Here is a 14257-nt window from a genome sequence, read left to right as displayed (position 1 = left end):
TAATTTATTGAAGTAAGTTTTTTATAATGCTGTCACAAATTTCTCCATGATTATATAGTTTGATACTCCTTAAGAACAATTCATGTCGAGAAATTGACAAGAGACAATGTTTTCTTGGTGTTTTTATTCAGTAATGGATAAATCCTTAACTGTACAGCCGTACGTTTTAGCGGCAGCTGTCTGTGAATTTCATGCATTTATCCTGAAAAAAACCCCCATCTTCCAACATCATCTTAATCTCAAGCATCGTTATAAGTGATCAGGTAATCTATTGATATCGTACTTTCTGCGATTTGAAATTCTCCCTGCCACACCTTCTCAGTGTGTGCATGCTCTTATTGAACCTGTTCATTTTCATTCAAATCCAAATATGAACAGAAATATCTGATTAGAGGTATATATTATGATATTTATAATTCTTACTTGCGATGTATTGTGTAAATTCATGAATGCGTTTTGTGTGAACTCAGACTTGTAACTGGTACTGTGTTGTCGGGTCAACGGCGTAGTGCTGTACACGTTTACTTGACTCACTGAAAGGCCCGGATATTGCGCTATTTCTGTCGTAGCTATTTTTATCGCAGGCTTTCCCAAAAGATGAAACTGACCACACTGGACGTTGGCGTCAGGTCATGTCATTATCAACTTAATGTAAACTTTTGTTAGGAGATATATATTTTCAGTATCAACTTGATTTTCAGGTTGTCACTTGACTAAATAGCCCCTACATAGTCAATAATAATTAAGACATTAAGGTCATAAAATGGTTTACCAGACTAATAACATCAATCTTTATTTTTAAACAAAAGCATGTTATCTGATGTTTCTTTTTTTACTTTTTGTGGAGAAGCATAAAATCAAGATGGATGTGGCCATGCAAAACCACTAAAATCATATATACCGGTAGTAAAATTATCAAGTTATATATTTTATGTAATTATAGGGGCTTCTTGCTATGTTCTCTTCACACCGAAATGTGAATTGAAAAGGTATAGTCAGAAAAGGTATATCACATATTTAGACTGTAAAAAATGATCATGAAAGTAGTTCACAGGACCACCTTGTCCAGTTATATGTTGTGTGTATTTATTTTTAGATGAGTCACATTCTATTGGATCAGACAGATTATGACCAGAAATCTCCATGAATGCTATAATCCACTGATAACAATAACCATACCTTACTAATTTCACAGCACTAATGTACGTCTCGACACTGTACTCAAATTGTTGTGTATATATCAAGACAAGATAAAGCTGTTAAGATCAACATAATAAAGTAATTTAAACTCATTCACCACTGAAATTTCATAATGAACTGTTACAACCTTTGAAAAGGAAGAGTCCAAATGTGTTTTCAGGGGTGAATTAGTTAAACAGCTGCTGTGTCAACTTGTAAGTTGACAACTGCCCGTCATAGTAGTAGTAGTAGTAGTGGTCAGTGATCAAAAGGTAAAGATGACCATGACAACATTGTGCTGGGTTAAATGGCTTAAACTCATTCTTCCCTTTAGACACATTTGAACTCTTCCAATTCAAAGGTTGGAATAGTTCATTATGAAATTTCAGGGGTGATTGAGTTAATAAAAATTACGTTGACTAGTTTCAACTCATAAGATGTGTCGTCATCAGAACCATTCTGATGACGACACATGGTCCACACATATCTAATGTGTTGAAACTAGTCAACATAATTTTGATTAACCCTTTCACCACTCTAGACCTTAATGGAGTCATCCATGAATTATGTATGGTAGAGTCTACTCAAGTTACCTAGGGATGAAAGAGTAAAAGCAGTGAAACCCAGCACAACATTGTCAATGTCATGGTCATCTTTACCTATTCGTTGAGAAAGTTTGACCATTCCTCAGGTTCCTATTACTAACTGTCATACAGAGAAATTTACAGAGTATAATTAATTTTAATGTGCACTGTCAATGTCTGAAATTATTGTTTTCATATTTTATTCCTGTAAATATATTAGTAACCTTTTGCTTGCCTACCCATCCTTATATATTTCATAGAGATGAAAGTGGAAAAACTTACAATTCTTATTTTGGCTTTGGTCTTTATTCACTGTTCTCACCCATTAAGCAACTTTTCTTTTCTTTAAAAATAGTCAGTCTGACAAGGTCACACCAGAGTGTCTGACAGGATTAAAGTCTTTGACCCTGAATGCAATGGGCTATAATTTGAGTTATTGAACAGTTTCAAACACTTTGATTATACTGTTGGTAGTTAGGCAAGTGACTATATGTAGCTCTCCTTGTCTGACCAAGGAATTGAACCATGGACCTCATGTGAAAGGCACTGGTGTGCTCTCAAAATGCCCCACCTAACCGCTCACATTGTTGTAAAAGTAAATTGTTCTCCCATGAATGATCAAGTGATCGATGAAATAGAAATTTTTAAACAGTAGTTTTTCATACATAGAGTAGCCTAGCTCCCCTTAATTTCATTATAGATATAACTGTAGCATGACCCTGGGTCCAAGTACTGGGTATCTCAGTTGGTAAGATCACAGACGATAGTTTTTGGCCCGGAGGTACAGGGTTTAAATCCTGGTCCGAGTGGTTGGTTGACTGGTACTGTTGTATACACTCAGAGTGTAACTGTTTGTTGATTTTTTCTTTATTTTCATTTTTGTTATTTTTTCAAAAATGTTCCACAGGATATGGGTTTTTTTTCAGAGTGATTTATCAAAGCTATTAAATTAAATCATGCCGGTAATAAAGTTCCAGTTTTTGGCAGTGTCACGGTAATATAGTTCCAGTTTTTGGCAGTGGTACGGTGATATAGTTCCAGTTTTTGGCAGTGGTACTGTAATATAGTTCCAGTTTTTGGCAGTGGTACGGTGATATAGTTCGAGTTTTTGGCAGTGGTACAGTAATATAGTTGCAGTTTTTGGCAGTGGTACTGTAATATAGTTCCAGATTTTGGCAGTGTCACGGTAATATAGCTCCAGTTTTTGGCAGTGGTATGTTAATATAGTTCCAGTTTTTGGCAGTGGTACGGTAATATAGTTCGAGTTTTTGGCAGTGGTACAGTAATATAGTTCCAGTTTTTGGCAGTGGTACGGTAATATAGTTCAAGTTTTTGGCAGTGATACGGTAATATAGTTCCAGTTTTTGGCAGTGGTACGGTAATGTAGTTCCAGTTTTTGGCAGTGGTACAGTAATATAGCTCCAGTTTTTGGCAGTGGTACGGTAATGTAGTTCCAGTTTTTGGCAGTGTTACGGTAATATAGTTCCAGTTTTTGGCAGTGGTACGTTAATATAGTTCCAGTTTTTGGCAGTGTTACGGTAATATAGTTCCAGTTTTTGGCAGTGGTACGTTAATATAGTTCCAGTTTTTGGCAGTGGTACGTTAATATAGTTCCAGTTTTTGGCAGTGGTACGTTAATATGGTTCCAGTTTTTGGCAGTGGTACGGTAATGTAGTTCTAGTTTTTGGCAGTGGTACGTTAATATAGTTCCAGTTTTGGCAGTGGTACGGTAATATAGTTCCAGTTTTTGGCAGTGATACGGTAATGTAGTTCCAGTTTTTGGCAGTGGTACGTTAATATAGTTCCAGTTTTTGGCAGTGGTACGGTAATAAAGTTCCAGTTTTTGGCAGTGGTACGGTAATGTAGTTCCAGTTTTTGGTAGTGTTACGGTAATATAGTTCCAGTTTTTGGCAGTGGTACGTTAATATGGTTCCATTTTTTGGCAGTGGTACGGTAATGTAGTTCTAGTTTTTGGCAGTGGTACGGTAATATAGTTCCAGCTTTTGGCAGTGGTATGGTAATATAGTTCCAGTTTTTGGCAGTGGTATGAGGATCCTTGACATAATTTAACTCTGTCACTAGCACCTGACCAAGTCTTAACACTATAACCCCCAGGTATCTTTAGTAAACTCTACCATGCTTTGATCTGGATTATTCCATTATGGTCTTCAGGTGAGAGGATTAAATCACAGATTGAGATAAGGTGTGAAATTATTTCACAACACACAACTTGGGGTCATGATCTCCCTTTTGTGAAACAGTAAATCAGGTTGTTTCCAGATCTATGTATGTAGGGACAATGCAAGTTGTTAATCAATTTACGATAATTATAGGTACTTGTATCAATAAACCACTTGAACCATTCATTACAACTGTCAAATAATAACCTTTGTGATAGTCACTGAAACATATGTTTGCTTAAACCAAAATTTGTATTTGAAGTAACTAAAAACGTAAACCAGAAATAATAAGCTGAATAGCGATTTTTTTCTATCAAAATTTCGTTAAAAATACACGGGTGTTAATAATTCATAAAATTATTATGATAATATGGTAAATTATTCAATAACTGATAAAGAAACACTAAGACCGCCATGCGCTAACATCCGGGCCAACAAGAGTGATTAATACAAGTTGAATCACTTGTTTCATAATTGTTGTTAAATAAATAAAGTTTATATATTTAAAAAGAAACATTCTTAGAGACTTTAATCCAATCTTTATATATATTATTTGAGATTTTAATTTCGTCTTTTTAATTTTTGTGTTTAATTGTTTATAGATACATGTATACACAGTTATTTTCCTTATCAGATTTTGTTTGTTGATTTTCAAGTACCAGGGTACTAGTTACAGATAAATATATACTCCATCATGGTTTCAGTACTTATAAAATATACAGACACTTTGGTATCTTTAAATAAAGATGAAATTATATATATGTAAACAAAGTCTCATATTCCTTTATTTTAAGAAAAGAATATGTCATTGATTCTTCTGTCATTCACGATCTAGTATATATCTCAATGTGTCATCAATTTCAAAGAAACAATAAATGCTGTGAATTTGTTTGGGAACGATTATCATGACTTGATATGGATATATCAATGGTAAACTTTGTCATCAAAAGACAACATAATATTGAAACTGCAGAAAAACTGTAATTTACACAGAATATGTGCGACAAAAAGAAATACAAAATTTTGCAAAATCTTTGTCACAGTTTCTAGTGACGGTGCCATTTCCCCCCAAAAAATAAAAGGGCCCCCTAAAAACAACAAATACTGTATACAGGTCCTTGTTTATAAATCTCCTCAGACGTTACCGTATTTTATATAATAAGGGCTACCTGGTGTCCGTAAAACTAAATACTTCATAATTTTGACTATTTTCTATCGCAGCAAAGAGATTAAGTATACTTCATCCTGCACTCTCATGTTAGTTTTCCCGTTTATCAAACAATATATATCAATATATATATATATCAATGTATATCATTTTAAATGATTGTATATCACTATATTAAGGTAGATTCTGTTTCATGGCTGGGTTGTTTTTCAATCATCTTCAGTAGAGTGCCATTTTGCAATGAACATTGTGTAATTCATAAAACCAAGCTGACAATTTTCCAATTTCTAAAATCCCAGGGGTCTTTTTTAGGTAAAATATGGTTACTGCATTACTATTATTTTTTTTTTTTTTTTGGGGGGGGGTCTAACATCTGCAATCACCAGCCCTCCACCACTGGGTAGTTGGCACGTGGCGTACGTGAGACAGTTGCCAGGTACGAACAACAGGTTGGTCACTTTTCTGTGAAACTCCGGTTTTCCTAGAAGCTCCACCACCAAAGCCTGGCATGTCTGTCCTTAACTCATTCACCCCTGAAGACGCATTTGAACTCCTCCGATTCAAAGGTTGGAATAGTTCATTATGAAATTTCAGGGGTGAATGAGTTAAATCACTATAACTGTCAATAAGACATTAAAACCTACAAAAACCAGACCAAACAAGAAACGTTCCAGTGTTCAGATCCAGACTTATACACACAAGTATCAATGGTAAGTAATTGTATACTCGTTCCATTAAGCATGGGAAAGCTTTGATATTAAGGTGAGTGTTCAATGTATTTAGCCGAGACCATTGAGACACATAGGAGTGTCATGATTACTTATATAGTCAGGCCCCACTTGTATATAAAAACATCTGAACCCTTGAGATTTCCTCAAGTCTTAATTTAATTCCTATAGACAATACATTGCTTGAGATTTTCCTCAACTTTGAGATGTTCACTAAAATTGTACAAGTGGCCCCAGGGGCTACCATTAAACTATAAGCAATCATGAAATATTGTAACGTACCGTATTTGATTAAATAAGTGCCCTGCACACCTAGACATTTTTGAGAATTACATATATCGTAGCTGTATAATAATTGCAGACCCTAATTTTCAAACATTCTGAAAAAGATAAAGGTTATAATATAAGCACCCTTAGCGTTTTGGAAAAACTAATGATACAGAAGTTACTGATAACACAGGTCCAGTATGAGAATTCCCAGATAATTTTGTACTTGTTGATGCCAAAGTCAAGGTCACTTTTTGAATAGAAAATTGTCAAACAGCACGTTTTGGAAAACGTGTGTATGAAAGTGATTAGTAACGCTTAATTTTTTGAAATTCAGTTGTTCCCTCTACATTCATTATCACCATCAAATATATTTTCGGCTACAGGTTATGTAGCTCGATAAAACCCTAAACAAAATGAATTATTAATATTTTTGTTTCATGAGGGGTTAAAATTGTTCATTTCAATTTTAATTTTCTTTCAAAATCATTTAATGTTAAAAAATGAAAAAAAATGACCAATGTTTCTGTCAGGTTGTATTTCTGTAAACCTCCGAACATGAAAAGCACATAAATACATCGTTCTAGATGTAGAAATTGATTATTATTACCAAGCTGATATGATGGAAAAGGTTGTTCTTCATATTCTAGCTAGAATCAATTGTACTCTGTGAAAATAATGTTTGTTGAAAATTTTAATTATTTTCCATGGAGCTGCCAGCTGAAATGCTTCCTTTGATTGACAAGTTGATTATTGTGAAATTTCACCTTTTTTTCTCTTCAGAAAATATAGATTATTTAGCTGCAGGCTAAATGTTTTCGTAGAGTTTTTATTCAGTTTCAGAAATTTCAAGTGAATTTTTCAATAAAACTGCCAGATGAGTGCAATTGTTCATGTAAGCAGCAACAGTCACTGACTGTTCCCCGTGGAATATCCTTTTTTTAAGTATTCTATAAAAAGGGAAAATAATTTATTGTAAGTTTGGAATAATTGAAGCATCAAATTTCGTAGATCATTTTCACCACTGTGGACCACAATGGACTCATCCAGATAAATGGATGGTAGAGTCTAATAAAGTTACCTAGGGTTGAAAGGGTTAAATATAAGAAATTATTTAAAGGCTGAATACTGACTTGTATGTAGATTGTATAAAAAAAAATATTCGTCAGCACTGCTATTTTAGAATCTAGTTATTTGTGGTTTCAATTTATGCAAAATTGAGGTCATATCTCCTGCTAACAGGGGTCCCGGTGGCCAAGTGGTTAAGGGGTCTGACATTCTGCTACCACTAGCCCTCCACCACTGGGTCGCGGGTTCGAGACCTACGTGGGGCAGTCGCTAGGTACTGGCCATAGGTCAGTGTTTTTTTCTCCGGGAACTCTGGCTTTCCTCCACCACCAAAAACCTGACACATCCTTACATGACCATAGCTGTTAATAGGACGTAAAACACAAACAAAGTATTAACCTTAATGATCAGAACTTATCTTACAGATAGCTGAATAGATCTCTTTTTTTTTTTAACTTTTGGATTAGACAAATGAATCTATTAAATCTTAAATAAAAGATAGTATTTTTGCACCTGTATAAACATCTTGAAACTATCTCCATAGCCAACAGATAACATATGACTATTGATAAGCTGGGAGTAGGTCAGAAGGATTCCACATGAAAGGTTCAGATATATTAGGATCGGATATTGGTTCTTTAAACCAGATAAGCTTTACCTATCATGAAAGTAAATCTCCAATATAGAATATTCACAAAAAATTATTAGAATTTATTATCAAAATTATATTAAGAGGAATCAGAATTATCAGGTAAAGATAAATGAAATTGAAAAAAATGTCCACCTATATCTACTCGCATTTTTAGAATGTGCATAAAATATTTGTCAAGTTGACCTGGCTCTAGTAAGCTAAGCCCAGAACCTGATTGTTTAGTAACTAGTCAGCTTAACATGAAATAAATGCAAAACTTCCTTCTAGTATTTATGTTAAATAGTATTGTAACCCACAGTTTAAACTTCATCCACAGAGATTTAAAATAGTCACCTACAAGCAAAAAGCACAAATATATATGTAAATATTAGGGGATTTTTCAAAAATTATTATTTCAAAAATTTGTTTAAAGAATTTGTTAAGCTAACTGGGCTTTTAAACAATTGGGGGCAGACATGCTGATATCTGCATGTACTTGTATTGATTTAAAGATGTTGCCATTGATTATGTCTTATTGTTTTCATTCATGCATACTGACAGTGATAAAATCATTGGCTGCCCACAGCTGATGTTGGGTGCTTTAATGTATGTTCTTGATGTACGCCTCATAAAATGTTGAATTCCGTACAACGGCTAACGATGTCATCATGAAATGGGTAATATCCCTTGTTGGAAACCATTTAGTCGTAATTGAGGGGGTTGTCGGAGATGGAAATCATGATCGTCTTTAGTATTACATTTATATATGCTGACTTTTATGCGAATGAATGACATACGTCAGAATGACATACGTCAGCTATTGATGGAGTTAACCTGACAGTCGAAACAAATTGATCTGTGTAGACGTTATATCTGTACAGAACTCTGTGCGCTACTAAACAACAACTTGCTGTTTTCCTTCATACAGAATATGTAAACATTCACGGTTTGAAACTCTATGTGTAAAAATTGTTTTGAAAAAGAATATATATTAATTGGTTTGAAAGACAATATGTAAAAAAATTGGTTTGAAACATTGAATATGTAAAAATTGATTTGAAATAGGAAATATATAAAATTAGTTTGAAACAGGAAAAATGTAGAAATTTGTTTGAAACAGAATACAATTAAACCTCGTTATCTTAAACTCTTTAAACTCAAAGATCCTGTTTATCTCGAAGTATTTCTCCGGTCCCGGCCGAATCTCTTCTTTATCTTAGTAAATAAAACTCTGATAATTCGAACCCTGAAAAGTCGAAAAACTTGAATACCTCGAAGTAAGAAACTGGTTTCAATAGAAGCAAAGTATTGTCTACTTCATAGTGTTTGAATATCATTTTGTCACATGTTCATTCTTTGATACAAATAAAACGCTTACTATTTTTGTAAGCGTGTTTATTGTAAAATTACATAGCTGTATTTGTTCTATTGATTACGTATATCATTCATCGATTAATTATAGGCATTGTCTATAAATAAAATCAACCACTGCTATAGTGATATATCAAAACAGTAAATTTCATACCAAATTTATGAACCTGCAGAACTCGAATACTCAGATAAATTGAAGTTTTTCCACGACCTCGTCGATTTCGAGATAACGATGTTCGACTGTATGTAAAAATTGATTTTGAAACAGAATATGTAGAATTAAATTTGAAACAAGTATGTTAAAAATGATTTAAAATAAACTTAAAGTTAAAACTGGTTTGAAACAAAACATATGTAAACATTGGTTGGAAATGAAATAAACATTGGTTGGAAATAAAATATATGTTAAAATTGGTTTAAAATCAGATAAATGTTAAAATTGGTTTGAAGTAAAACATGTAAAAAATGGTTTGTAAAATGTGCTAAAGTTGATTTATAACAGAGAAGGATATGATAAAATTGGTTTGAAATAGAATATTTAAAGATTGCAGTTCACATGAAATAGATACGGTATGTAAAAATGGTTTTCAAGATTTAGTTGGTGCTTAAGATTTTGTTTTTATAGTTTCCCAAAAAATCATCTTCAAATTAATTTAATCTTGATCTCACATGTTGATTCTTTTAAAGAAAAGATGTATTCAAAATTTATTGCTGATCATTTTTATAGAAAGTTCCATAGATCAACTAAAAAAATAACTAAAAATTATGAGATCATTTTTTTGTGGTTTTGATCTAAGGGCAGTTCAATTATCTGAATATTAACATGCTGTCACAAATCACAAATTTCAAAAAGCCAGGAATTCACTATTTTCAGCTTAAAGATGGAATCAATAGGAGACTTAGGTATCAAAGTGAAAACGGAAATGGTTTTGTAATTTTACATTGATTGATGATCCTGTCATCGTCTGTTTCATTGATAGCTCAATGGCCAGATCATTAACAGGTTTGATGGCTGCTGCACAGACAAGCTTTTAGGCCAAAAAACAATTTTATCCTATTTTCCCGTAACTCGTACTACCCTATACTTTTAAGGCAATTTTCAAAGAAGCACTGCTAAAGTCAAGATCACTTAAGGATTGAATCTTGCTTTGGTCGATTTCATGGGGTGATGAATTGAGTTGGTTTTGAAACAAATTTATTGAACTGCGAAGCAGTTCATGTTGAATTTGGTCCATCTTGTTTGTTCAAACATGACAATAGTTGTCTCCCTTCGCAAAATCATACGCACAGGCAATGTTAATCTGGTCAAATTCATCGGCAAATGAAACAGGTTACATTTGGTAGTCGCATTGAGTCCAACTTGAGTAGGAATTGAAATATTCTCCTATAGAAACCATAAAAAACTATTTGTTAAAATAAAATTTGTTACCTATCTACAGTACCTACCCTAAATATTTTCCCAACATGTTACAGGGAACACATGTATATATTTTTTGGTCTGGCCTTAACTTCATAAATACATGTATGATAGAGTTTACAAAAAATGCACACCTTTTCAAGCCGCAATCTGATTGAATAAATATTGACAGCCCTTGAAATTGATCAGCCTGAGTTTGCTGATTCATTTTAGAATCATTGATCTCAGAGACCACACTTTTTATCGGCACTCACAGACCTGATGCTGCAGGTTTCAATTCACACCAACCTACCGGCATCAGTATACCGTAAATTTACTGGTGATAAGCGCAGTGTTCAGTGATAAGTGTTCGGTGATAAGCCCAGTGTTCGGTGATAAGCCCAGTGTTCGGTGATAAGCCCAGTGATCGGTGATAAGCCCAGTGTTCGGTGATAAGGCCAGTGTTCTGTGATAAGCCCAGTGTTCGGTGATAAGCCCTGTGTTCGGTGATAAGCCCAGTGTTCAGTGATAAACCCAGTGTTCGGTGATAAGCCCAGTGTTCGGTGATAAGCCCAGTGTTTGGTGATAAATATAAGCCCTGTGTTCGGTGATAAGCCCAGTGTTCGGTGATAAACCCAGTGTTCGGTGATAAGCCCAGTGTTCGGTGATAAGCCCAGTGTTTGGTGATAAATATAAGCCCTGTGTTCGGTGATAAGCCCAGTGTTCGGTGATAAGCCCAGTGTTCGGTTATATTAGCCAAGTGTTCGGTGATAAGCCCTGTGTTCAGTGATAAGCCCAGTGTTAAACCCAGTGTTTGGTGATAAGCCCTGTGTTCGGTGATAAGCCCAGTGTTCGTTGATAAGCCCATTGTTCGTCGATAAGCCCAGTGAACGTGATTAGCCAAGTGTTCGGTGATAAGCTCTGTGTTCGGTGATAAGCTCTGTGTTCATTGATAAGCCCAGTGTTCGGTGATAAGCCCTGTGTTCGGTGATAAGCCCAGTTTTTGGTGATAAGCCCAGTGTTCGGTGATAAGCCCTTTGTTCGGTGATAAGCCCAGTGTTTGGTGATAAATATAAGCCCTGTGTTCGGTGATAAGCCCAGTGTTCAGTGATAAACCCAGTGTTCGGTGATAAGCCTAGTGTTCGGTGATAAGCCCAGTGTTCGGTGATAAGCCCTTTGTTCGGTGATAAGCCCATAGTTCGGTGATAAGCTTCGGTTCGGTGATAAGCCTAGTGTTCGGTGATAACCTCTGTGTTTGGTGATAAGCCCAGTTTTTGGCGATAAGCCCAGTGTTCGTTGATAAGCCCATTGTTCGGTGATAAGCCCAGTGAACGTGATTAGCCCAGTGTTCGGTGATAAGCTCTGTGTTCGGTGATAAGCCCATTGTTCGGTGATAAGCCCAGTGAACGTGATTAGCCCAGTGTTCGGTGATAAGCCCAGTATTCGGTGATAAGCCCAGTGTTCGGTGATAACCTCTGTGTTTGGTGATAAGCCCAGTGTTCTGTGATAAGCTGAGTGTTTCGTGATAAGCCGAGTGTTCGGTGATAAGCCCAGTGTCCGGTGATAAGCCCATTGTTCGGTGATAAGCTCGGTGTTTGGTGATAAGCCCAGTGTTCTGTGATAAGCCGAGGGTTCGGTGATAAGCCGAGTGTTCGGTGATAAGCCCAGTGTTCGGTGATAAACCCAGTGTTCGGTGATAAGCCCTGTGTTCGGTGATAAGCCCAGTGTTAAACCAAGTGTTTGGTGATAAGCCCTGTGTTCAGTGATAAGCCCAGTGTTCGTTGATAAGCCCACTGTTCGGTGATAAGCTTCGGTTCGGTGATAAGCTCTGTGTTCGGTGATAAGCCCATTGTTCGGTGATAAGCTCGGTGTTTGGTGATAAGCCCAGTGTTCTGTGATAACCCGAGTGTTCGGTGATAAGCCGAGTGTTCGGTGATAAGCCCAGTGTCCGGTGATAAGCCCATTGTTCGGTGATAAGCTCTGTGTTTGGTGATAAGCCCAGTGTTCTGTGCTAAGCTGAGTGTTTGGTGATAAGCCGAGTGTTCGGTGATAAGCCCAGTGTTCGGTGATAAGCCCATTGTTCGGTGATAAGCTCTGTGTTTGGTGATAAGCCCAGTGTTCTGTGATAAGCCGAGTGTTCGGTGATAAGCAGAGTGTTCGGTGATAAGCCCAGTGCTCAGTGATAAGCCCACCCCTGTACTCAGGTTTCAGGAAGGAAATGGCATGATTCTTTGGCCTGTTCAGTACTTAATTAACTCGTTCAACCCTGAAATTTCAAAATATTTGAATCAAAAGAGTTAAAGGTCTTCCACAACTAAATCATTTACTTTATGTTATTACTAAGCTTTTGAGCTAATAGCGTTAATATTTGAAGTTCAACACTAGTGACAACTGACTAGATTCACAGATACATACCTGACAAAAGGATTAAAAAGGCATTTTTTGGTGAATTTGGTGGCATATGACAACCAGAAGTTTACAAGCCAAACCGGTGAAATGGGACGGGAACACCCCATTACATTTGACCCCATATCAATCCACCATCACATATTAAAATCTACTATTTTTTTTTTATATTCATTTTTCTAATGTTCAATATTTGTAGATTTCATTCAATGTAAAATATGTCAACAATTACCTATTTAAATTACTCAAAGGCACTGTATTAACCCGGAATACATTTTAGGTAGGTATTACAACCGTATGACACACTTGCTGATTGGCTGATTTAGTTGTGGGAGTCCTAGATTCTTCGCTAGAATTGGTTTTCTGAACTTTGAATTTCATTTCAACTCAAAAAACTGTTTTCATGGTATGTATATTTAGCAACATTTGAGGGAATATTGCAATATATTGTATTCCTACAAATCCAGGTTATTTCTTACATGAGTTTATATTCAGTCTTTTTGTATTGCAGAGTTATCTGCTCTTGTGAGCAGGTATTGATTGTTACGTCATTAGTTTGTGTGAGAAAACTACGTCGTTTTCTCAAAAATGATGACGTTACTTTCACAAATAAATGACGTAACAATCAATACCTGCTCACAAGAGCAGATAACTCTGCAACACGAAAAGACAGAATAGGAAATATGAGGAGTGGCATTGCATCAGGTCAGCGGGCTTCAGTGATATATTTATTGGAAATTATTTAATACACATTTTTAGACGTAATAACTTTTAGCATGTTTAAGTAAGGATAATGTTTATTCAAACTTAACACTATTTCTGTAAAGTTATTGCAGTATCAAAGACATATTGCAATATATCTCCAAGAGAAATAATGCAATATTGTTGCCCACTCTTAGTTAAGGGATCAAAATCGGGCTTTAACAGGTAAACTACGGTAAAACAATATTGCTGATTCACTGAGATACACATTATCTTTCTTCAGCATCGGAAGTTGGTTACTACAAGTTCATTATGACCATTCATGTCAGTTTTGTTTCTTACATTAGCCTAAAATCAATGTATGGTTAATTAAAGTGTCGAGATCAACGACCAGTGTAAATATTCCGGTCATTAGTTAGCCAAACCTCGGCTTCGTGACATAAACTCCTGCTATAAAAACAATGTTTTGTCATGAATATTGATAAGTGATTTTTGCCGCTATTATAAGAGATATTAAGACAAAGTCTGCAATGTATCAAGGATATTTCTGCACTGAATGAACTATGTATAATTAGCT

The 14257-nt window shown here is 35.4% G+C and overlaps 1 protein-coding gene across 1 annotated transcript in view; it reads left to right on the top strand.

The window, feature by feature from the left end:
• LOC110464021 (E3 ubiquitin-protein ligase RGLG4-like) overlaps window positions 1–14257 on the top strand; it is a 50086-nt gene that overhangs the window by 584 nt on the left and 35245 nt on the right. The gene's annotated exons all lie outside the window — the stretch shown is intronic.

The sequence above is a fragment of the Mizuhopecten yessoensis genome, unplaced genomic scaffold (assembly GCF_002113885.1).
Source record: "Mizuhopecten yessoensis strain PY_sf001 unplaced genomic scaffold, ASM211388v2 scaffold10951, whole genome shotgun sequence".
Classification (NCBI taxonomy): domain Eukaryota; kingdom Metazoa; phylum Mollusca; class Bivalvia; order Pectinida; family Pectinidae; genus Mizuhopecten; species Mizuhopecten yessoensis.
The sequence above is the reverse complement of the archived record's forward strand: the minus strand, read 5'-3'. Positions and strand labels throughout refer to the sequence as shown.